Source organism: Chiloscyllium plagiosum, unplaced genomic scaffold (genome assembly GCF_037043375.1).
Source record: "Chiloscyllium plagiosum isolate Xiang-an unplaced genomic scaffold, Cpla_swu_hap1 HiC_scaffold_7, whole genome shotgun sequence".
NCBI lineage: Eukaryota > Metazoa > Chordata > Chondrichthyes > Orectolobiformes > Hemiscylliidae > Chiloscyllium > Chiloscyllium plagiosum.
This window is the reverse complement of record NW_028270145.1, coordinates 79,122,893-79,149,646: the sequence shown is the minus strand read 5'-3', so window position 1 is coordinate 79,149,646 and position 26,754 is coordinate 79,122,893. Positions and strand designations below refer to the sequence as shown.

The following is a 26,754-nucleotide window of genomic DNA, read 5'->3' as shown; positions in this document are numbered from 1 at the left end:
AGTTGCGGGGGGATCTGATTCAGGTCTACAAAATCATGAGAGGCATAGACAGGGTGGATAGCAAGATGCCTTTTCCCAGAGTGGGGGACTCAATTACTAGGGGTCACAAGTTCAAAGTGAGAGGGGAAAAGTTTCAGGGAAGTATGTGTGGAAAGCCCTTTGCGCTGAGGGTGTTGGGTGCCTGGAATGCATTGCCAGTGAAGGTGATAGAGGCGGGAACAATAGTGTTATTTAAGATGTATCTAGACATGAATGGGCAGGGAGCAAAGGGACACAGATCCTTGGAAAATAGGCGACGGGATAGAGGATCTGGATTGGCACAGGCTTGGAGGGCCAAAGGGCCTGTTTCTGTGCTGTAATTTTCTTTGTTCTTTGTTCTAATCCTTTGTTCCTATCTCCTTCTGTGCTTTTGTGTAATAAAATGCATTTATTAGCGAGTGGGTAAAAGAGTTTCTTCTGAATTCTTTATTGGCTTTCTTGGAAACTACCTTAAATTGATGACCTTTTAATTATGGTTTTCCTAATTTGAGGAAACATACTCTCTGCATCCACTATATCAAAGGCTTGAATAATTTTGAAGACCAATTGTGAGAAACAAAGTTCACTCACTTCAATAATTTCAGTCCGAGACAAGATCTGAATCAGTAGTGTCATTTATTTCACACTTGCAAGTGGGTGTGATGTCCAGTGCCTATAAGGCAGAGGACGTACACAACCCAAATTCAATTCATACACAATATTTATATAATTTGGTTTCTTTTGTTTTACATTGCTCCTCCCCTGTTTACATCCTCCACTTCCCTAAGACTGGCCCCATTACTCCTGTTTATCTCTTGCCTTATCCGGCCTTGTCTGTGACCAAATGCTTATTTCTGACCTCACAAGGCCATTTGACCTCATCCCATCCTTTGCTTAGCATTATCTACTCCCTCCATCTGTGCTGCCCCTCACAGCATCTTATCACTAAGCCCTTTTAATTGGGGTTTGTTCCTGTGTTTCTGTAAAAGTGGGAAACAGATGTTTATACCTACTGTTTGTACAGGGGTATCTAGCTTAACTTCATCCCCTCACAACATCTTATCTATTTGCCCGTAATATCTACCATTGTTTTGCTGTCACGTTTCATTTTGGCATACAATTTTAGCTAATACAAAAACAATTATATATTTCCTCCACATCGTTTCCATTCTTGTTGACTCAGCTCTTGGCTAAAACAATTACACACTGGTGTGAATTCATTTACTTTTATATAATCAATTATAATTGCAGAATTGCAGAAGTAACATTAATTTACCTATATTCCACAATTTCCCCTTTTTCTTTAATTACCATTTGTTATCTTCTGCATTTTTCTTTTAAGCATCACCCCTGAAATTCGCAAGCATCATTCCGGAGATTTCATCCATCTTTGTCTCACTCATCTCCTCATTATTTAGTTAATAAAGTTCTTCTGCCTGATTTCCTTTTAGGGGCACCTGTTCATCAAGGCTGTTTCAATCAGTCTTTGGGTGAGCCCTCGTATACAGGGTATGATACAACAGCCAATGGCCACCAATACCCTGACTACTACTATCAGGGAAGTAACGATGGAAACCACCACCCGCTTCTACCTTCCAAACCAGGATTCAAGCCATCCCGTGAGAGATGTGTCTACTCCTGAATTCTCAGCCAGTTCCTCTGCTAAGGTAGTCAATCCCCTTAAGGCCCGAGTAATTGAACCATCAGGTGCAGTGTTATTAGGAATAAAGGTACAACAGCTTCCTCCTAACATAACTCTAAGCATTCCCAGTATTTTAAACATCATGCTGAAGCACAAAACGACTTAATATACAATCCTACAGAAATAATCCCGCGCTCGCGTAATCAGTTACTCAAAGTCTCTTTAGTCTGAGTTTCAGCGGGTCTTGCGTTGATTTGGCTGTCCAGACTTCTTCCTCAACTGGAGGGTCCACTGGCCCTTTGATCCGAGTGTAGTAAGTCCAGCATTTTTCCGCCATCCTTATTGCCGTTTCGGTAGTCAAAAGAGTCTGGTACGGCCCTTCCCACTCCGGCTGCAATTTAGTCTCTGTCCATGATTTTCCTAAGATCCAATCGCCCGGCCGGATGGGATGAATGGTGAATTCAAGGGGTGGAGTCTGTGCCAATAAACCCTGTTTCCTGAGGAAAGACAGAGAGGAGGACAAGCCCAGTATATACTTCTTTAAGAACAAATCTTTAGTTTCGGGAATTGGCAATTCTCCATTCGTTCCCAGATAAGGTAATGCAAATAAGATTTCATAGGGGGATAGTCCTAAATCTTTTCTCCACCAAGGGACAAGCCCAAAAGGCATCCTTTAAATCTATCACACTAAACCATTTGTGGTCATGAGGGATCTTACTTAATCTCTAATCAGTCCCTCAATTACTGGCTGCAGTCCTCGTGTACCTTCTATGGAAATGGGATATTGTCGCTCACAGACAATGTCCCCTTTCCTTTTTAAATTTATTAGAAGGGGAGGGATCTGTAGTTTTCCACGATTCCCTTCCCTAGCCCATACAATAGGGTCTATCTCTCTCTCCACATCCGCTGTCAACATTGCCATTTGTACAACTAATTCTTTTTCCTGAATTCCAATCTCCAGTCCTAAGAGGATAATTAAGTCTCTCCCTAGTAAGTTACTTCCTATATCAGGGATTTACACAATTCCCCTGTGACCCTATCCTTAGGACCTTCTATCATCATAGGTTCAAATACTGGAACAGTAAATCCTTCCCCTTTTACCCCCGAAATGGTAATTGAGCGTGTCGACATTTCTACTTTCTTTGGTTTAAAATTCAGCGATGACCGTGCTGCCCCCGTATCTACTAGGAAGACTACCACTTCCCTATAGCGTCTCACCTTCAGGTTTATCAAGGGTTCCTGGTGGGCCCCCAAGGGTAGGAAAACCTGACACCCCTATTCTTCATCAAAATTCATAAGCGGAATTGCCCTTTCTTCCCTTTGTAGATCAGGACACTCCCGCTTAAAATGCCTTATCTTTCCGCAATAATAGCATCCTGCCTGTGGAGACCTCCATCTCTGCCCCTGTCGCTCGAACCCTCTATCAAATGCTCCCCCTTGTCCTCTCCCTCTCCCTCTTCCTGTCTGTCCTACATGCTGCCTCCCGCTGCTCCGGTTGCTCACCATTGGTTCCATTCTTTTCTTAACTACCTCATCAACCGTAGCTACCATCATTTTCACCTTCTGTTTTTGTCTCTCATCCTCTCTCTTTACAAACACTTTCCGTGCCTCTCTTAACAATTCATCTAATGGTTTTTCACTCCACCCTTCTATCTTCTGTATCTGTCTCTGTATGTCTGGCCATGCCTTTGTCACAAAATGTACTTTCAAAAGACCCTGTGCCACTGGGTCCTCAGGGTTCATTCCAGAGTATTTTCGCATTGAGTCTCTTAATCTTTGCAAGAAAGCTGAAGGAGTCTCATCTTTCTCCTGTCTAACTTCAAAGGCTTTAGTCAGATACTGCGACTTCGGGACTGCCTCTCTTATTCCTTTTAGAATCAGGTCTTTCAATTCCCTCATTTCTTCTCTATGCTCCAGGTTTTGGTTTTCCCACTGGGGATCTCTGAGGGGAAACTTCGTCTCTCCCTGTCCAGCATCCCCATCTCCAATCGGGTGTTCCCTGTCCCATATTTTAATGGCTGCTCCCCGTATAAGTCCCCTTTCCTCCCCAATAAATAGTATATTCAAAATAGACATTAGCTCAGCCCACGTATACAGACTGGGCCCCGAAAATTGATCAATTTGTTCAGACAACCCCACCGGATCCTCAACCAGGACCTTCATTTCCTTTTTAAATGTTCTGACCTCCCACTGGTGAGGGGGGCACTTACAAACCCAATCTTTTTGTCCCCTGTTGGTACCTCCCAAAGGGGATAAGTCGTTACATTCTTCCCTTTTTTTTCTTAAAAAAATATTGCAATATTTCTAGCTCCCCATAACTTCAAACACCAATTCATCAATTCACAATTCATGCTTGACTAACTTTAAAGCCTGTTCCAAACTTGTAAATATATTTATATATTTACGTTCATTTATTCAGTATTTAATATTTAAAATGTAAAATGTATACAGTTCCCATTTTTGAAATTCACTGTAATTACCCAGTTTTAGTCCCTTAATTTAAATCCAAAATTAGTTTTCTTAAGTAGTCCTGACCAATCATTGCTCAATTACAATACTATAGGTCATGAAATAATCAAAGCTGTCTTAAAAGAATTTGTCTATTCAAGTTTAAAAAAAAAACTTCTAATGCATGAACAATGGCCGAATCCAAGGTCACAGATATTAACCAAAAGAGTTTCGTTTTTACTACAATCTAATGTTGAACTGAAACTTCAACTGTCCTCCATAAATCGCTTTTATGTAAAGCTAAAATAGATTAGTTAGAAACTGATAATAAGGCAGTCATGATCTGTAAAAAGAACAGGAGTTATCACCATTTTTTTTCATAATCTCGATAGAATCCTTAACCTTAAAAGAAATCATGTTAAGTTTCCATAATAGAAATCAGATTCAAAACAGCCCTGGAACTCAAGCTCCAGGGAATAAAACGCAAACATTCAATCACCAACAAACAAATGTGCATTCAAACCAAATCACAAAGGGTTAAACTTTCTATCAGCTGTACAGCTCTTTTCATTCTCTCTCACTCATTGACAAATGAATTCAGATATTTACAAACCCAGTCTTCGTCCGACCTGTACTTTGGCCAGAAGATGGCGGGACGAAGAATGGATTCCTTAGTCCATACGAAGCAACAATATTTAATCATCTTTTTCCCTTGTACAAGTATTATTTTGCCAATTCCACAACATCCTGCCCAAAGGACTTTCTGGAGGTATGTTGTAAGGGACCCCACCTCCATTTCCATTGCCTTTTTCTTCTTTTGTTTTCCCAGAGGCTTTTTCCTTACCCACGGCGCAATCCATATTGAGTTCCTTCGTTAGTCCCTTATTAACTACTAAAACTCAATCCCGGCCACCAAGGCAATACTTAAAAGTCAATTTTCTTACCTTGGTCTGTGCACAGAGTTGCCTGGCCTCTTTTTGCCGTATTTTCTATCGACCTCCTCTCATTGTCTGATTCAAATGTCACTCTTGTGGGACTCATACCAGTCGCCCAAGGGAGCGGACCAAACCAGGACACGAGACCGCTCCTCAATTGGGAACAGGACGCGTCTTCCCAGTGTCCAGGGCCAGCCACTCCCCCCGGCGATGGAAGAACATCCCGGACAGCCCCCAATTGTGAGAAACAAAGCTCACTCACTTCAATAATTTCAGTCTGAGACAAGATCTGAATCAGTAGTGTCATTTATTTCACACTTGCAAGTGGGTGTGATGTCCAGTGCCTATAAGGCAGAGGACGTACACAACCCAAATTCAATTCATACACAATATTTATATAATTTGGTTTCTTTTGTTTTACATTGCTCCTCCCCTGTTTACATCCTCCACTTCCCTAAGACTGGCCCCATTACTCCTGTTTATCTCTTGCCTTATCCGGCCTTGTCTGTGACCAAATGCTTATTTCTGACCTCACAAGGCCATTTGACCTCATCCCATCCTTTGCTTAGCATTATCTACTCCCTCCATCTGTGCTGCCCCTCACAGCATCTTATCACTAAGCCCTTTTAATTGGGGTTTGTTCCTGTGTTTCTGTAAAAGTGGGAAACAGATGTTTATACCTACTGTTTGTACAGGGGTATCTAGCTTAACTTCATCCCCTCACAACATCTTATCTATTTGCCCGTAATATCTACCATTGTTTTGCTGTCACGTTTCATTCTGGCATACAATTTTAGCTAATACAAAAACAATTATATATTTCCTCCACATCGTTTCCATTCTTGTTGACTCAGCTCTTGGCTAAAACAATTACACACTGGTGTGAATTCATTTACTTTTATATAATCAATTATAATTGCAGAATTGCAGAAGTAACATTAATTTACCTATATCCCACACCAGGCCACTCTTAGAATTCTGTTTACAGGGAAAAAGACAACTGACCTATTGATCTTTCTTGATATGCATGTCATACAATTCTGGTATCAATTGCTATGAGCATTACACCTGAATCTAGTTATCCCCAATGGACTGCACACATGTACTTAAAATTCAAGAAGCCTGCTTCATATTTTCACATGCCCACTGCATCCCCCTACTACCTAATCGAGGTTCACTGAGACAATTTGTCATGTCTCTCCTGCCTCAGCTAACTCTGCACAGAATACAAACTGAACCTGCTATTTAAGATTACCAAATATGTAATTGGAGAAGCTTATAACTCAGTCTATGGGCTACATTATGATTAACATAATTAAAAGTTGTATGAAAAGGATTAAGTTTAGAGAGATGCTTTAAAGTTCTGGCTACTTACACGATTAAAGAGCCTGGATGAACATTGAACCTTCTCAATTTCATGGATTTAACGCTGACTTTAATTAGATGTCATTGTGTGATAGATGAGCCCACTGCCACAATTGATAAATGCAGAGGCATGGAAAGATTATTCCCCTGATGTTGCTGGAACAATGACAGAATCAGAAGATTAGCATCCACCATTCCAATTAAACCAAAATATCTTTTAGATTTATTTTTTACTATTGGCTTGCAAAAGGTGTTAATCTAAAATTGAATACAGAAAGTAAAGTCAGAACTCTATCATAACCAAATGGAACTGCCTGGTATTGCAGTACTGTATGCAGCATTACACTACACTATGGAGCAGCTGCAATTCCCTACAAACTGAATTCTCAATCTTGGCAAATCTGTGTAGGAAATCCAGTCAAGCAAAAGCTTTCTTAATAGCTGTGAGGTGAAAATGGATGACACCCTAGCCCCGGATAATCTTGTTAATAATACTCACAGGATGCAACAGGCAATGCTATGAGACAGAAAAACAATTGGGACTTGGCATTAGCTGACCCGAAAGAAATCCTTCAAATATCAAATTGAGTTTGCTACTGCTGTAGTGCATCAACCTTTAACATCCTTGGTATTACCATTGACCAGAGACTGAGGACTGGGCATCTAAATACTTTGGCAATAAGAACAGAGTCAAAAGTCATGGATTTTGTCATGAGTAACTCACTTCCTGACCATGTACCATCTAAAAGGCACAAGGTGGGAGGTTTCTTCGGGAAAAGTAGTGAAATATTTTCCAAATGTATGGATGAATGTAGCTCCAGAAACACTCAAGTAGCATGATCCAGGACCAAGCGATCTGTTCAATTGGTACCCCATTCGCCATCTTAAGTATTCACTCTCTCTGTCATTCCCGCTGACACACTGGCAGCAGTGTATCATCTACACGATCCACTGCATCAATAAACCAAACTTCCTTTTACAATACCTTTCAAATCTATAATCTTAACTATTGTGAGGGCCAAAGACAGCTGATGCATGTGAACAAAACCATTTGCAAATTCTTCTATAAGCCACATAACATCCTGACTTGAAATTGTGTTCTCCTTCTTTCATTGTTGCTGCATCAAAATCATGGAACTCAAAGGATGCCCATACACAATCACACAGTATCCTCAGAAAGAAAGAAATTATTGCATTGATATAGTGCCTTTCGTGATCTCGAAATATCCCGTAGTGTTTTATGTTCAAGGAGGTATTTTTAAAATTTATTCTCTGTTGTAATAATACAGAGCCTATTCTGCACATGGCAAGGTCCCAAAACCATTACATTTTGTTTTGACTCAATGATTTATTGGAAACCTTTGGCTCAGAAAGCTTAAACGACTAAGGGAAGCAATCTCCCTTACTCTCCTCCATAATAATGGGATCTTTTACCTGGTTGCCTGGAAATGTGTTGTATTCAAGTTCAATTGAGGCATTTAATTATTAGTTAGAAATGGTGTACAGGGATATGGAAAAAAGGCAGGAATTTGGCATTAGGGAATAGAACTGGAACAGGTACAAAGGCCAAGTGGCCTCCATCTACACCATAATGATTCTGTGATTTACATAAATTCAAAAAAAAAACAGGACTCAGTTTGACATCTCATCTGAAAGATGGCATCACCAATAATTTAGCCCTCTAGCAGCACTGCATTGATGTTGTAGCTGTACCTGTGTGCTTGAAGTCAGACTTTAACCTATGAATTTCTGATTCCAAGCTGAGAAGGTGCTGTCAATAAAATAATGGCTGATGAATTCTTGGAAAGTAGATAGATGGAATGTATGATTATTTTAGCACAGGTGAGCAGTCATTTGGGGAATAACCAGCCTCCCCTCCTGCAACTGCCCCAGCTCCTGGTCAGGAATAAAAATCTAGTGAGTTTATCTAGTTGCAGGTTGTGTTATTTCTGGTCATTAATCTGGATAGCACCATTTGGTCCAGTTATTTGACAAGGACCATGCACAAACAAAACTGGACAGAAACTGAAGCTGACTTACAAACTTGAGTGAAAGTTTTAAGTGCCTTCTGGTTGATGCTGGTGTTTCATGAGATTTGGATTCTTTATTCCATTGACATCATGTCCTTAATAACCTGAAGGGAAATGAAGGTTAAACTAGGAAAATGGAATTAAGCCTTTATCACATCTTGTTGAAGAAATTTTTTGCTTCTATCAATCCATGAGACCTCTCTGTGACAAAGGCACACTTGCCAGCAGAGAGAGTTGGCTTACCTGCTCAAGCCCCGCTCCTTGGTATCCTCCCTCATTGTGGCCACCTGCTGCTAGGCAGAATTGAATGTAGTCTTAGCAATGTGGCCTTAGCAATGTGTTGTACTGTTGCAATACAATGTCCCAACTCCAATACTCAGTGCTCTGACCAATGAAAGCAAGTGTGCCAAATGCCTTCTGCACCATCCTGTTTATCTGCAACGCCACTCTTAAGGAACTATGAACCTGTACCTGTAGATCCCTCTGTTCAACAATACTCTCCAGGGCCCTACCATTAACTGTGTGAGTCCTATCCTGATTGTGTTACCAAAATGCAATACTTCATATTTATCTAAATTAAATTCCTTCTGCCATTTCTCAGCCCATCTGATCAACATCTCTTATCTCTTAGATAACCTTCTTCACAGTCCATTATATGACCAATTTTGGTCGCATTTTCTACAGGTTCCAGGCTCTGCAGCAGATCACTCATATTGGAGTCTGGTTCAATCAGTTCTCCTGGAGTCACATTATTGAAAGTACTTGTGCTTTCATTGCCATCTACTGGCAGGTCATCCCTCTCCCATCTTTTACAGTTAGAGTAGGCCTCCTAACAGTGGATGCACCCTCAGGATTCACAATGCACAGGTTGTTCCAAGATTCCTCATTGCATTCTGATTCCACTTCACTCGAGTCATCGCATACTGACACTTCACATTATGCCACATCTTTGAGTGAGCTGCGAACCTCACAATATCCACCTTTGGCATTGAACATCTCCCATCTGAGGACCATTTTACAAGGTTGTTCTCCAGCTATTGGTTCAACAACGTAGGTGTGGATTACTGTGTCCAGCCACTTGGTGACTCCATGAGGTTTAGGACCCCACAAATCCTGCATCTCATTCCGACTTTGGAGGAATACCCTTGCACTGATTGGAAGCTCGGTCCTGTCAGCCTTGAATTGTTTTTCTTCTCAACCATTCTCTTTCAGTCCTCTTGATTATTGAATGCTTGGTTCATTTCATGTAATGTTCAGCTATCGACACACTGACCTGGCCATCTCCATTAGAAAGTGTAGTGAGTCCAAGGAGATGATACACAGGAAGGAACTGGCTCCCTTGCAAACAAGAAATGTTGTTGGAGAATACCTTGTGGATGCTTGTTGGGTGCTGTTACAAGCATAAACTAGCTCTTGAAGATACACCGGCCACTTTTGTTTGCTCTCTGGAAGCAAGGTATACATACAATCAGCGTGACTGAAACCATCCATACTGCCCATTGCCCTCTGGATGTCAGGGATGGTGCAGCTCTTGGAAGGGCCTTAGATCTTGCAAATCACCTGTAGGACCTTACCTTCGAAATTGTGCCCTGAGCACCATGAATCTGACATGGAACACTGAAATGAGTAGACCAGTCACACTCTGGGGATGGTTGAGGTCTGTCGATCAGAGGTGAGAATGGCCTTTGGGAACTTGGTGAAAATATCCATGTATCCTATTATGGGGTCAAAGATTATAATATTCATGGCAAGAATGTGTGGAGGTTTCTTGGTAACCAATTGTCCCATACTAGGCTGAAGTTACTTCCCTGCTGTGGCCAAGGTACACCTCTCACAGTTCAGACAGTAGTCATCAATATCAGCAGCTATATGAGGTCAGGATACTACTGGCCAGCACAGTAGTCTTTTCTGTCACTTGATGTCCTGCTTGATCATGAGCCACTACCAACTCTTGACACTTGAAACTGTCAAAAAGGATGAGTTGCTACATATCTCTCTGTCTCTGTTCTTGTCATGAACCAGCCAATGGAGGAGTCCTTTCTCCTCCCTGATTCCTTTCCATCACCTCAACAGTTTTGGTGCTTGCTTGGATCACTTTCCTGTGGCATAGTGTGTTGATGTCCACATCAATCAGCTAAAGCTGCCTGAGGTCCTCTTCAAGTTAAGGTAAAAATATAGGAGAAAGTGAAGACTGCAGATGTAGGAGAGTCAGAATTGAAAAGTCTGGCACTGGAAAGGCAAAGCATGTCAGGCAGCATCTGAGAAGCAGGAGTGTCAACGTTTCAAGCATAAGCCTTTTATCTAAGTTGAAAACATAGCTGGATTTACCCCCTGGACCTGAGTTAGATTTTATTCATTAGTACATTAGTGCCACTGCATTGAATCTTCGTGTGACTGTCATAGGGATCAGGCTTGCAATGCTGAATTTAACTTGGAGCTTGGATATTACATCAGCAACAGCCCCCTCTAGCTGGTCAGGGGTTGTCAGAGTAAGAAATGCGGGTCCCTTTAATGCTGAAATCAATCAGCTGCAGAACTGTTTGGGATCAGACAATGCTCATCAGAGATTTGTATTTAAGAGCTGAGTTCTCGAGCTGTTTTGACACTTCTGGTAGTGTCCCTAGCTCTGAGATAAAAGGTAGGGAGGAGGGACTTGGGGGAGGGGCGTCGGAAATGTGATAGGTGGAAAGAGGTCAAGGTGAGGGTGATAGGTCAGACTGGGGTGGGGGCGGAGAGGTCAGGAAGAAGATTGCAGATTAGGAAGGCAGTGCTGAATTCGATGGATTTGACTGAGACAAGGTGGGGGGAGGGGAGATGAGGAAACTGGTGAAATCCGAGTTCATCCCTTGTGGTTGGAGGGTTCCTAGGCGGAAGATGAGGCGCTCTTCCTCCAACTGTCGTTTTGTTGTGGTCTGGCGATGGAGGAGTCCAAAGACCTAAAAAGGTAAAAACAATGACTGCAGATGCTGGAAACCAGATTCTGGATCAGTGGTGCTGGAAGAGCACAGCAATTCAGGCAGCATCCGAAAAGCTTCAAAATCGACGTTCCGGGCAAAAGCCCTTCATCAGGAATAAAGGCAGAGAGCCTGAAGCGTGGAGAGATAAGCTAGAGGAGGGTGGGGGTGGGGATAGAGTAGCATAGAGTACAATAGGTCAGTGGGGGAGGAGATGAAGGTTATAAGTCAGGGAGGAGAGGGTGGAGTGGATAGGTGGAAAAGGAGCTGGGCAGGTAGGACAAGTCCGGACAAGTCAAGGGGACAGTGTTGCTGGAGGTTAGAAACTAGGATGAGGTGGGGGAAGGGGAAATAAGGAAGCTGTTGAAATCCACATTGATGCCCTGGGGTTGAAGTGTTCCGAGGCGGAAGATGAGGCATTCGTCTTCCATGCGTCTGGTGGTGAGGGAGCGGCGGTGGAGGAGGCCCAGCACCTCCATATCCTCGGCAGAGTGGGAGGGGGAGTTGAAATGTTGAGCCACGGGGCGGTTTGGTTGATTGGTGCGGGTGTCTCGGAGATGTTCCCTAAAGCGCTCTGCTAGGAGGCGCCCAGTCTCCCCAATGTAGAGGAGACCGCATCGGGAGCAACGGATACAATAAATGATATGAGTGGATGTGCAGGTAAAACTTTGATGGATGTGGAAGGCTCCTTTAGGGTCTTGGATGGAGGTGAGGGAGGAGGTGTGGGCACAGGTTTTACAGTTCCTGCGGTGGCAGGGGAAAGTGCCAGGATGGGAGGGTGTGTCGTAGGGGGGCGTGGACCTGACCAGGTAGTCACGGAGGGAACGGTCTTTGCGGAAGGCGGAGAAGGGTGGGGAGGGAAATATATCCCTGGTGGTGGGGTCTGTTTGGAGGTGGCGGAAATGTCGGCGGATGATTTGGTTTATGCGAAGGTTGGTAGGGTGGAAGGTGAGCACCAGGGGCGTTCTGTCCTTGTTGCGGTTGGAGGGGTTGGGTCTGAGGGCGGAGGTGCGGGATGTGGACGAGATGCGTTGGAGGGCATCTTTGACCACGTGGGAAGGGAAATTGCGGTCTCTAAAGAAGGAGGCCATCTGGTGTGTTCTATGGTGGAACTGCTCCTCCTGGGAGCAGATACGGCGGAGGCGGAGGAATTGGGAATACGGGATGGCATTTTTGCAAGAGATAGGGTGGGAAGAGGTGTAATCCAGGTAGCTGTGGGAGTCGGTGGGTTTGTAAAAAATGTCAGTGTCAAGTCGGTCGTCATTGATGGAGATGGAGAGGTCCAGGAAGGGGAGGGAGGTGTCAGAGATGGTCCAGGTAAATTTAAGGTCAGGGTGGAATGTGTTGGTGAAGTTGATGAATTGCTCAACCTCCTCGCGGGAGCACGAGGTGGCGCCAATGCAGTCATCAATGTAGCGGAGGAAGAGGTGGGGAGTGGTGCCGGTGTAATTACGGAAGATCAACTGCTCTACGTAGCCAACAAAGAGACAGGCATAGCTGGGGCCCATACGTGTGCCCATGGCTACCCCTTTGGTCTGGAGGAAGTGGGAGGATTCAAAGGAGAAATTATTAAGGGTGAGGAACAGTTCGGCCAAACAAATGAGAGTGTCAGTGGAGGGGTACTGTTGGGAATGTCTGGAAAGGAAAAAAGGAAGGGCTTGGAGGCCCTGGTCATGGCGGATGGAGGTGTAGAGGGATTGGATATCCATGGTGAAGATGAGGCGTTGGGGGCCGGGGAAACGGAAGTCTTGGAGGAGGTGGAAGGCGTGGGTGGTGTCTCGAACGTATGTGGGGAGTTCCTGGACTAGGGGGGATAGGACAGTGTCGAGGTAGGTAGAGATGAGTTCAGTGGGGCAGGAGCATGCTGAGACACTGGGTCGGCCAGGGTGGTCAGGCTTGTGGATCTTGGGAAGGAGGTAGAACCGGGCAGTGCGGGGTTCCCGGACTATGAGGTTGGAAGCTGTGGGTGGGAGATCTCCTGAGGTGATGAGGTTCTGTATGGTCTGGGAGATGATGACATTTTCTACAAACCCACCGACTCCCACAGCTACCTGGATTACACCTCTTCCCACCCTACCTCTTGCAAAAATGCCATCCCGTATTTCCAATTCCTCCGCCTCCGCCGTATCTGCTCCCAGGAGGAGCAGTTCCACCACAGAACACACCAGATGGCCTCCTTCTTTAGAGACCGCAATTTCCCTTCCCACGTGGTCAAAGATGCCCTCCAACGCATCTCGTCCACATCCCGCACCTCCGCCCTCAGACCCAACCCCTCCAACCGCAACAAGAACAGAACGCCCCTGGTGCTCACCTTCCACCCTACCAACCTTCGCATAAACCAAATCATCCGCCGACATTTCCGCCACCTCCAAACAGACCCCACCACCAGGGATATATTTCCCTCCCCACCCCTCTCCGCCTTCCACAAAGACCGTTCCCTCCGTGATTACCTGGTCAGGTCCACGCCCCCCTACGACCCGCCCTCCCATCCTGGCACTTTCCCCTGCCACCGCAGGAACTGTAAAACCTGTGCCCACACCTCCTCCCTCACCTCCATCCAAGGCCCTAAAGGAGCCTTCCACATCCACCAAAGTTTTACCTGCACATCCACTCATATCATTTATTGTATCCGTTGCTCCCGATGCGGTCTCCTCTACATTGGGGAGACTGGGCGCCTCCTAGCAGAGCGCTTTAGGGAACATCTCCGAGACACCCGCACCAATCAACCAAACCGCCCTGTGGCTCAACATTTCAACTCCCCCTCCCACTCTGCCGAGGATATGGAGGTGCTGGGCCTCCTCCACCGCCGCTCCCTCACCACCAGACGCATGGAAGACGAACGCCTCATCTTCCGCCTCGGAACACTTCAACCCCAGGGCATCAATGTGGACTTCAACAGTTTCCTCATTTCCCCTTCCCCCACCTCATCCTAGTTTCTAACCTCCAGCAACACGATCCCCTTGACTTGTCCGGACTTGTCCGACCTGCCCAGCTCCTTTTGCACCTATCCACTCCACCCTCTCCTCCCTGACCTATCACCTTCATCTCCTCCCCCACTGACCTATTGTACTCTATGCTACTCTATCCCCACCCCCACCCTCCTCTAGCTTATCTCTCCACGCTTCAGGCTCTCTGCCTTTATTCCTGATGAAGGGCTTTTGCCCGAAACGTCGATTTTGAAGCTTTTCGGATGCTGCCTGAATTGCTGTGCTCTTCCAGCACCACTGATCCAGAGTCCAAAGACCTGCATATCCTTGGTGGAGTGGGAGGGGGAGTTAAAGTCTTGAGCCACAGGGTGGTTGGGTTGGTTGGTCCGGGTGTCCCAGAGGTGTTCTCGGAAACGCTCCGCAAGTAGCTGGCCTGTCTCCCCAATATAGAGGAGGCCACATCGGGTACAGAGGATGCAATAGATGATGTGTGTGGAGGTGCAGGTGAATCTGTGGCGGATATGGAAGTTTCCTTTGGGGCCTTGGAGGGAGGTGAGGGGGGAGGTGTGGACGCAAGTCTTGCACCTCCTGCGGTCGCAGGGGAAGGTGCCGGGTGTGGAGGTTGGGTTGGTGGGGGGTGTGGATCTGACGAGGGAGTCACGGAGGGAGTGGTCTTTACGGAATGCTGATAGGGGAGGGGAGGGAAATATATCCTTGGTGGTGGGGTCCGTTTGGAGGTGGCGGAAATGACGACGGATGATGCGCTGTTCATGGAGATTGGTGTGGTAGTAGGTGAGGACCAGTGGGGTTCTGTCCTGGTGGCGGTTGGAGGGGCGGGGCTCAAGGGCGGAGGAGCGGGAAGTGGAAGAGATGCGGTGGAGGGCATCGTGGGTACGTTTTTGGAACTGGAGGACCAGTTCCAAAAACAGGAGGACCAGTTCCAAAAACGTACAACCCAGATGGCCTCCTTCTTCAAGGACCGCAATTTCCCCCCCGATGTGGTCGACGATGCCCTCCACCGCATCTCTTCACTTCCCGCTCCTCCGCCCTTGAGCCCCGTCCCTCCAACCGCCACGGACAGAACCCCACTGGTCCTCACCTACCACCCCACCAATCTCCATGAACAGCGCATCATCCGCCGTCATTTCCGCCACCTCCAAACGGACCCCACCACCAAGGATATATTTCCCTCCCCTCCCCTATCAGCATTCCGTAAAGACCACTCCCTCCGTGACTCCCTCGTCAGATTCACACGCCCCACCAACCCAACCTCTACTCCCGGCACCTTCCCCTGCAACCGCAGGAGGTGCAAGACTTGCGCCCACACCTCCCCCCTCACCTCCCTCCAAGGCCCCAAAGGAAACTTCCATATCCGCCACACACATCATATATTGCATCCTCTGCACCCGATGTGGCCTCCTCTATATTGGGGAGACAGGCCGGCTACTTGCGGAGCGTTTCAGAGAACACCTCTGGGACACCCGGACCAACCAACCCAACCACCCTGTGGCTCAATACTTCAACTCCCCCTCCCACTCCACCAAGGATATGCAGGTCTTTGGACTCCTCCATCGCCAGACCACAACAAAACGACGGTTGGAGGAAGAGCGCCTCATCTTCCGCCTAGGAACCCTCCAACCACAAGGGATGAACTCGGATTTCACCAGTTTCCTCATTTCCCCTCCCACCACCTTGTCTCAGTCAAATCCATCGAATTCAGCACCGCCTTCCTAACCTGCAATCTTCTTCCTGACCTCTTTGCCCCCACCCCAGTCTGACCCATCACCCTCACCTTGACCTCTTTCCACCTATCACATTTCCGACGCCCCTCCCCCAAGTCCCTCCTCCCTACCTTTTATCTTAGCCTGCTGGACAAACTTTCCTCATTCCTGAAGAAGGGCTTATGCCCGAAATGTCGATTCTCCTGTTCCCTGGATGCTGCCTGACCTGCTGCGCTTTTCCAGCAACACATTTTCAGCTCTGATCTCCAGCATCTGCAGACCTCACTTTCTCCCTAGCTCTGAGCCAGGAGGTCTGTGTTCAGATCCCACCAGCTCCAGAGATGTATCACAACATGCCTGAACAGGTTTATGAGAAATATTCTGCCACGGTGGGTAACTTGCTGGCAGATTCTTAAAATAAAAACAGAGTTGAGTTCTTACCAGTTTGATTTAGTCCTCTGCATTGTTTGCAATTTGAACTTCCTCCCTGTCTCTCTTACACAAACACATGCACACACCCTAAGCAGGAAGTTAGTTTTTGAACAGGCAAAGTGCCCAGAAGGGAAATGTCAAAATTTCTTTGTTTCGTTCTATAGATTCACAGTCAAACCTTTGGATTCTCTGAAGGTTTTTTGTTCCCTAATTCAACGTATGGATATCCGTTTATGAAACGCAATGGGATTTTTTTCCCATGGTCAGCCTTCTGATTAAGGGCAATAACATTTACATTATTTTTGCCGAACTTGTACCTGACCTGGAATCAAAACAGAATGAGTTCAGCTGCCCACGAAGTCTCTGTTGCTCTAAGCTCGGCTGATATTTGAAAGTAAATGGGTGGGTTGTTATCTGCAAACACTTCAAACTCTGCACCAGTCAGATCGTCTCTGAACCTCTGGGAAGTAGCCACCTCAAAGTTAGCAGTTTAACTTCCATATTGGAATAATTCTGCACTTTCTCTTTCTTCAGCTAAAAACTCTGACTGCCATGGTTGATAACCACTCTTTTGTGCCCTTTAACCACTGAAAGCACCACTGCTAGGCGAGGTCTGTCAGCATTTGTGGAAAGAGAAAAGGAGCTACCATTTCAAATCAAACGTGACTTTTCTGCAGAATGTCCTGAAGAAGAGGCATTCAACTTGAAATGTTAACTGCTTCTCTCTACACAGATGTTGCTCGACCTGTTGATTTTTTCAAGCACTTCATTCTCATTCAGCAGCGCTTCCATCATTCTTAGTATTATGCTTTTGTTTTAGCTGTGCAGACATCTTTGCCATCAGACGAATGACTATAATTGAGATGCAGCCTTCGGTTGTGGTGTTCAAATGCATTGAAATAGGCAGCCAGGGTGGCATGGTGGCTCAGTGATAGCACTGCTGCCTCACAGCACCAGGGTCCCAGATTCGAATCCAGCCTCGGGCGACTGACTGTGTGGAGTTTGCACATTCTCCCCGAGTCTGTGTGGGTTTCCTCCGGGTGCTCCGGTTTCCTCCCACAGTCCAAAGATGTGCAAGTCAGGTGAATTGGCCATGCTAAATTGCCTATAGTGTTAGGTGCATTAGTCAGAGGGGAAATGGGTCTGGTGGGTTACTCTTCAGAGGGTCGGTGTGGACTTGTTGGTCTGAAGGGCCTGTTTCCACACTGTAGGGAATCTAATCTAAACTAGTCCCAGAACCTGTTCTGCAAACTGACAGAAGTACTGTACACCAAGTGTATAGTCTATACAGTCAAACAAACTCCTTCAGGAATATAACCAAGATTATCCAAATCTAAAGCAAGTAACAATGGTTTGGAGGATGGAGTTGACTTTGTAGGTAAATTAGAATGTTGAGAGACTATGTAGGAATCCTTCGTGCTCCTCCTTTTAATAAGAATCTCTTATGGCAGTGTGTAGAAAAGACACTACAAACAAGCTCACACAATACATCAGAACAATAGAATGAAATATGTCAAATGCATTGTATATATGCAACTTTATGTTCATGAAAGCAAATGTTGAATCCTGTAAGTTTTGTGATCAGTACTTTTGCATGACCAATTCTTTAGATATTAGAAAACATTGTTTTGCACGTAACCACTTTGTTTCTGCAGATATTTCTATGTGTGTGCCTAAGGTAAATTAATTTCAGTCCTCTTGATTTTAGATTATAAACAAAAATCCACACAACTCAAATTAGAGTATACAACCTAGAAAGTTGGTCATGAAATAACTTTATTTAAAGTGCTAAACAGGCTGCGAGACATAGAAAACACACTAGTTAGCAGCTGAATGGACACTTGCTGTTCAATTCTGTATTTCATTTGTTTGATTCATTCATGGATGTGGGTGTTGCTGGTTACAACAACATTTGTTGGCTATCCTTAATAGTCCCATGAACTAACTGTCTTGCTGGGCCAGTTTCAGAGGGCAGTTCACCATGGTGGTGTGGGTCTCTAGTAGGCCAGACCACAAAAGTACAACTGATGTACTCCCCTAAAGGACGGTAGTGAACCAGGTGAGTATATACCACAATCAACAATGGTTGCCATTAGACTAGCTTTTACTTGCATAAAAATGTCACCATCTGCTGTGGTGGATCTAGTGACATTACCACTACTCCATCATCTCCCCGCTGTTTTGTAATACAGTATGTCCCCGTTTAAAGTTGCTCAGTAAACTTTGTTTCATTTTAATGCTGTTACTAAAATAATGACAATATATTTGCTTAATATTGCTTGCTACAGACTTCCTGTGCGACTTGCCTCTCAAGAACTTTCCATCGTGCTTTTGCTGCCACTGCACTCAGTCCCCAAGTTCCTTCAGTTTTACTGCTGTCCTGAGGTCCCTTTCAGCAAACCCACCCCTGCCCTGCTCCCATTGCTGTTGTTGTGTTCTTATCTTAAAGACTCTGGTGTCCATTTTTTCCTGGCTACCTTCTGCACTTGCAGGGAAGACCTGGGCTCCAGTTATTGGCAGAAGTTGGCCAGTAAGAGGTTTTGCCTGCATTGACCAACAACTACCATTAGATGGAGCCTGGTCCATTTAAACTTCATCTGTGAGTTTAATTTTAGCATTTATGTATAGTAATTACAATTGCGTTGTATTTCTTCTATATTTTATTTTCAATGTTTATTTATAAATTAAGAAATATAGGCATTTAGGAATACTTATTTTTTTCAACATTAATATTGTTTTAAAATTGCTACATCTTGATTTAGTTTGTTTTTCAAGTAATTTCAGTGAGGAATATACAGTAATGTACACAAACAGTACAGTAGTTCAACATGCACATTGTTTTGCTGACTGAAAAAATCCTGACTTTAACCATGATCCTTATGAGAAATCATGCTTCACTTAAAGTCACTAGTCTCAGCAATGAAACCATAACTTTAAGTGAAGACTTGCTACTCAAGAGTACATTGGAAAACTTACAGACTCGGCATTTAAACAACAAATCACAATTTGTTTTGTTTATTAATGGGATCGTGCTCTTTCTGGCAAGGACAGCATTTATTGCCCATTTCTAATTGACTTTTAAAAGATGATGGTGAGTCAACTTTTTGACGGTGGTTATTTGTGTAGTGTAGGTACATCCCAGAGTGTTGGTTAAATCAACTTCCAGTATTTTGACCAAGTAACTAGAAACAACAATATATTTCCAAAGCATATGGTGTGTGACTTGGGTGGTAATGTGAGGTTAGGGTCATTTCATCTGCATCTGCTGCCCTTGTTGCTTTCGGTGGCAGAGACCACAGTTTTCACAAGGCTTTCAAAGGAGCCTTGACAAGGAGCTGTAATGTAAATAGCACATGCTGTTTCACTGTGCTCTGGTGATGGATGGAATTAATCTTTAGGGTAAACATTAATGTAGTAAATGCGAGGTTGAAAAATAGAAACATTCCTCAAAACCTAAAATAAACTGGAGAAGAAGAGCAAAAGAATCTAGAGACGCAGGTGAAACAATCGTTAAAAACAGCATCGAAGTCTTAACAGAATAGGGATATACTTCTGTCAGGGTACAATTCAAAAATGATGACTGATCTCTCAAACTGTCTGACCACATTCAATGACATTAAGCACATACACACCCAGAACTCTCTGCTTCTGTACCTTCCTTAGAATTTCATCCTTTCTTTTATAGTATTTATTGGCATTCTTTCTACCAAAATGAATAATTGCTTACTCCTCTGCCATTGTCCTTCCATTCTATAAATGTTTATATATCCTTTTGAAGTTTAGTACCATCCCCTTCTACACACAGTACTTCCAACATCCACCGATGTTGAAATTGTTGTCTTTACACCATGGTATCGATCTTTTACATATATCAGGAAGAGCAGGAGATTCCACACTATTCCCTGGGGAGGTCCACTGTAGATCTTGTCCATTAACCACTACTCTCAACGTTCTGTCAGATAGTTTTGTTTCCATATTGCCATGTTATCTCTTTAATTCCAAGGGCTTTAACTTTGCTCACACGTCTGTTGTGAGGCACTCTATCAAATGCCTTCTGTTGACTTTTACTGTTACTTGTTCAAAAAACTCCAGTGCCTCCACCTTATCAGTCCAGCTCTCAATGCTTTCTTGAGTTAAGTGATAGGCCCTGAGCCTGGTTCTCCCTATTTCATCCAAGTCTGCTTCAGGTCTCATGTTTTTCCTGAGGTAGATGATAGGCCCAGTGCCTAGACCTCACTTTTTTTTAAGATTAGATTCCCTACAGTGTGGAAACAGGCCCTTCAGCCCAACCTGACCCTTCGAACAGTAACCACCCAGACCCATTCCCCTACTCATGCACCTCTCGCTATGGGCAATTTAACTTGGGCCAATCCATCTAACCTGCACACCTTTGGGTTGTGGGAGGAAACTGGAGGGCCCAGAGGAAACATACATACAGACACGGGGAGAATGTGCAAACTCCACACAGACAGTTGCCTGAGGCTGGAATTGAACCCGGGTCCCTGGTGCTGCGAGGCAGCAGTGCTAACCACTGAGCCACCATGCCTTGATCCTCACCTTCCTGATTTCTTCCATTCTGGGCATTCTGAGATTACCATTCTCCTGTGAGTTTATTTTCTTTCATGTTTTTTTCCAGCTCCCTGTTTTCTCCTCAGCTAAGCAATAAGCCTTGAGATTGGGCCTTAATTTATTTCCTTCATAATGCTTCTGATTTTTTGCACATATGCCTCTGCTACTTTCCTTGACAATCAAATTTATCTAAAAGAAATAGGACATTATAATTTCTTGAAAGAAAGAAAAAATTGATAAAGCTCAAATATTACACGTACAAATCTGAGTCATCTTGTATATTTAAACATAGAATTCCTGTACAACATTTGCTTCCATTCATCACTTTGTTTAAATATGTTTTCCCTCTGAAGAACATAAAAATAAAATGTGATAAATTGTATAATAATTGATGCTTGGACTTAATTTGTTTTATTTTTGCCCATTTATTGCATTTATTGCCCATCCCTAATTGCTCAGATGGCAGTTGAGAGTCAACCACATTGCTGTGGGTCTGGAATCACATGAAGGCCAGACCAGGTAAAAGGATGGGAGACTTCCTTCCCTAAAGGATATTAGTGACCCAGAAGGGATTTTGCTCTGATTGGAAATCGCCCTTCACTAATGCAGTATATTTTCCATAATTAAGGACTGGTATAGTCTGGATTAAAGTGAGACTTTTGAGAATAAGTTATTGCAGTAGTTGAACTACATTTAAAAAAAGACGAATTTAAGACAAAATGGGGGGGGGGGGGAGGGCAGTAAATAGACAAGTTTAAGAATGAAATGTAAGAGAAAGTTATAATGCTAGCATTAGAATTTCTCATTTCACTTTCATAGCAGAAAATTACTCTCAGATATGTACAACTTCTTGCTGGTGATGTGAACATCATTGATTCGGCCAGAAATTCTTGCTCATGCTGAATTGTCCTTGAGAAATTGTTGATGAGCTGCTTTTTTGAACAACTGGAATCCATTAGCTGTAGCAACACCCATAATGCTGTTAGGGAGGGATTTCCAGGATTTTTGACCAGTGACATTAAAAGTGATATATTTCCATGTCTGTAACAGTGGTTTGGAGGGAAACCTGGAGGTTGACGGTGTTCCCATGTACGCAGTAGTAGTGAACGTATGTTTAGAAGGTGCTATCTAAGGTGTCTTGGTGAATTTTAGCAGTGCATCTTGTACATGCCACACACTGCTGCCACTGAGCATCGGTGATGGAGGGATTGAATGCATTTGGAACTGTTGCATGTAAGTGGGCTACTTTATCTTGGATGGTGTCAAGCTTCTTGGAGCTGCATCCATCCAGTCAAATGGAGAGCATTCCATCACATTCCTGACTTATGCCTTGTAGATGTAGACAGGCTCTGGGGAGTCAGGAGGGTAACTTAAATCTTGGAGTACCAGGGTTTGACGCAGTGGCATTGAAGGAATAGGGATATACTTCAGAGTGGCTGTCAGGGGTTGGTGCTCTCCAGTATTTACTGCCCTTGCCCTTCTCAATGCGAGGGTTTGGAAGATGCCATCTAAGGGACCTTGATGAAATTTTAAGGTCAGATGCATTTTTTGATTCAAATTCCATCATCTGCCCTGGTGGGGTTGGACCTGGGCTCCCCAGAGCAATCCAGGATCTTTAGATTATTAATCCATTAAAAACACTATTCCATCACCTCTCTGTACTGTGTTGCACTTATAAAGTGACATCAAGATACAAAATGCCAGCTTTGTAACTAATAGAGCAAAATTATGTGCATTCATTTTGTAACACTATACCAGACATAAATGCATGTAGTCAGCAGCTGACCAAAATAGTTATGTCATGGTACATCACTGTTAGGGAGAGAACTGCATCTTCAGCATTAAACAAATGTAAGTGATCTATATCTGTATGTTCCAAAAGATCTAATAATTATTTTATAACATAATAAGTGCATTCTGTTGATGCAGGAAGTACCTGATGTAAGTAATAATTGAATCAACACACATTAGGAAAAACACTAGTTGTCTAGCATTGATCTGAAAAACTCAATTACTGACTGTTATATCATCTGATTTCTTATAATATATATTTTGTAAATGAGTCACAATATTCAATTTTAAATACATTGTGACCCTGGTCTGACAGAAAATCCCACTACCTGAAAGACCAGTGGTGCTTTGATGGGTTTTCAATATTCAGCTTTGCTGAGATAAAAATGAGTTAATGCAGAATCTGTACATTTGAAACAAAAGGAGTAAATGCCAGAAGCAGTAATTCAGGCACAGCATCTGTGGTTAGAAGTGACAATAGATGTTTCAATTAAACCTGTTCTGATAAAGGGTCTTTTTGTTTTAAACTTTGCTACTGTTGGCAAAGACAGCCTTATTTCAAAAGCAAATTGGAAAAATTGCTAGTTGCTCAGAAATCCTGAAATCTTGCCAGCTTAGATTTCTATCTAGTTGTTGCTTTGTAAAAATCTCAGCTCTTCTGCAAAGGTGGAATATTGTACCCTTACATCTTTTATAAAGCCATTGTTTATTAAAGTTGATACACTGTTAGGAGTAAAAAAGCTGTATTTTTTGTAAAAGAGCTAGTATTTTAACAACAATGTTATTAAAATGAGGGCCTCTTCATCCACTGAAATATTTTCCAATGCTCCTCTTTACACTGAGAAGACATTACCAATCATGGTGCTGATGTAATATAGTCAGGAAATTCCACAACTGTATTGAAGTTTGCATGTACAAGTCATTTGGATTAATTCATGAAACATGGCGTTTCTGGCTAGGTCAGCATTTATTGCTATTGAAAAGGGAGAAGTGAGTTGTTGGCTTGAAGCATTGCAGTCCATGTCGTATAGTTACATTTTCTGAGTTGCTAGGAAGGGAATTCCAGAATTTTGACCCAGTCATGGTGGACGAACACCTATGTTGTTCCAAGTCAGGATCATGTGAAGTTTGGGGGGAGGGGAGCGGAGACACCATTGCAAGGTTCCCACGTTTTTAATGCTTCGTCTTTCTAGGTGATAAAGTCATGAGTTTGGAAGGTGGTGATTTGTTGCAGTACAATTTGTAGATGGTACCCACTGATGCTGCTGTGCATTGGCAGTGCAGGGAGTGAATGTTGAAGATATTAGAATGGTTAAAATAAGGCTTATCCTGGATATATCAAGCTTCTTGAATTATTGGGGCTGCACTCATCCAGCCAAGTGGGAAGAATTCCCTCTTTGATGAGTCAGAAAGTGTGTCTCTTGCCACAGAGTTCCCTGCCAGTTATAAATGTAATAAACAAATGAACAACATAACTATGTCTCACTTTTACTCCAACAAAAAATCTTAAAGTATCATTTGTAAAATTTAAACATTTATCATGTTTTATTTCTCCTTCCAAATCCAAGATATTACTTCACAGCAGTTCTAAAATAGGTACAAATATTAAAATTCAGAAAAATGCACAACAAAGATTCTTAGTAGATTATTTATTTTCAAGTGTGACAATGATATTGGCTTTTTGGTGCTGCATCACAGATTTTCAAGTGATAGAGTAGAGAAGGGGAAACCGAACAAAAATAAAATACTGTGTTAGGATACAGGAGGGGAAAGATTAAATTGACAAAACCTTTTGTGGTTCAAAAGCCAAAGGGAGTAGTCATCATGTAAATTAGAGAAACAAAAGGTGTCGATGGAAGATTTATGAATGGCAGGATTAAAATTGTCCACTTGCAAAATTAACACTAAGAAAGAAAAAAGAGAAAAGTTGAATCAGCAAAAACAAAATGCAAACCAACATAGCGGTCGAGGTTGTTCACTAAAATTGTTGAGTCTGCAAGGCTGTAGAATGCCAAGTTGAAAGATGAGGTACTGTTCCTGGATATTTCTTTGACCTTTAATGGAATTTTGTAGCTGGTTAGGGACAGAAAGATAAACCTGGGAGCAATGAGAATTGAAATAAGAAGCAACAGGAATCTCAGAATCATGCTTGCAGACTGATCAGAGGTCTCCTGCAAAGCAATCGCCCAGACTGCATTTGCTCTCCCTAGTGTGCGGGGGACAGCATTGTGAACATTAAATACTGTGTTGAAGGAAGAACAAGCAGATTGCTGCTTCACTTGGAAAGCGTGCTTGGGATCTGGATTGATTAAAGGAGACAAACTGATAAAAGGGCAAGTGTGGTGTCGCCTATAATTTAATGTAATGATGTCATTGGAATAAGAGTTTGGGTAGTTGATTAAAGATGGAGCAGGAATTTGCAAAGGGAATGGCCCCTTTGGGAATGCTGCCAGGAAGGGGAGCAGAAGGGATCTTTGGGGGTGGCAGAAATTCTGGAGGATGATACATTGAAGACAGAGGCTAGTTGCTGGAAGATGAGGACAAATTGAACCCTACAATGGTTCTGAGAGAGGGGAGGAATGAGAGCCATGGTACATATCATGAAGGGCCCAGCTTATCATGGCAGGGAAAGCTTGTGGGGGTTGTCTTCCATTGGCAACCTTTGGGTGCCTGATAGTGGACAATGGAACAGCCATTGATAGAGTCCTACACCACTGTAAAGCTGCCAAGCAGTCTCCTCACAGGGCTGGGTGGCCCTTTCTAAAGTGGATTAAATACTGTGGGGGTATGCAATGGTCCTTAATTGGCTGCCAAGTTGGCAGTTGTGCCACTAAGATTTCTACCACTGACATTATGCCATAGACTTCAGGCTTGTCTCCTGATGCTGGTCATTGTTACCGAAAGACATCTTGGCACAGGCTGTGACAACTGCAGAGGAAACACTGATTTGAGGGCGGAGACAGAGAGAGAATGTTACATACATTGAACTATTCAAGTGTCAAAGCACACTTATCCCACTTACCTTCCAAAGATATACTTTGAGAAAGACTTCAGTTCTGCACTTCAATTCTGTCTTTCCAGCTGGCAGGGAAAAAAAGAACTCGGTCTGTGCAGTTTGGAAGCACTAGCAGGTTTTCAACTGCAATATGTAATTGAGGCAGACAAATGGAGGGCCCACTGCTTGACAGGGATTCCCTGTGAGTTTGCCTCCAGGCTGTGACTGATCAGTAGGAGGTCCTCATGCCAACAATGGGGAACAGAGACTGCCCCACCACTAAGAAGCCTGGATGAAGGTCACAGCGGAGGTCAGCAGCTGTGAAATCATCCAAACTGCCATAGGAGGCTAAATGGCCTCTTGCAAATGGCCAGGTGGAATGTGTGACTGTTTTATGGATGGACCAATATGAGAATGTGTGAGGGTATGTGGGCCAAGTGTAGTAGGTGGCATGAATAGACATGTATGGTGTCAGGAGATTCTTGTGGACAGATGTTTCTGTAATCTAAGACCTGTTCATTTACAAAGAACCTCACAAAGCGCTGGCTGCAGACAATAGGTATATTGGGCACAAAACTGAAAAGTGGAAGATTCATAACAAAGGTCTTTTTACTTTAATGTAAGAACAAAAACCAGGATTAGGCCATTCAGCCCAAGATGCTCTGCTATTTAATATGATCACAGCTGATCTCATCTTAGTCTCAGCTCCACGTTGCTGTCCATTCTCCATAACCCTTCAGCTCATACTAATTAAAAATTAATTTATCACCTCCTGAAATTTACCCAGTGTTCTGGAATCCACCATTGTCTGGGATAATGAATTCCACAGATATGAGAAGAATGATTTGCATGAGAGGAGTAGTAACCTCAGGATTGCTACCTGTGCCACAAACTAGTGTAGCTAGGAACAGAGAGTGAGTGCAGCTG

General features: G+C 43.7%; 1 protein-coding gene and 1 long non-coding RNA gene across 2 annotated transcripts in view; one reads left to right on the top strand and one right to left on the bottom strand.

Annotated features, from left to right (window-relative positions):
* LOC122551707 (transmembrane protein 163a) overlaps positions 1 to 26,754 on the top strand; it is a 230,540-nt gene that overhangs the window by 150,472 nt on the left and 53,314 nt on the right. The window lies entirely within an intron of this gene.
* Positions 638 to 11,238, bottom strand: LOC148149645 (uncharacterized). Its single transcript, XR_015757712.1, has 4 exons — positions 8,682 to 11,238; positions 8,449 to 8,542; positions 6,419 to 6,564; positions 638 to 2,157 (listed from the first exon to the last, which is right to left on the bottom strand). It is a non-coding gene; the product is annotated as an uncharacterized LOC148149645 (long non-coding RNA).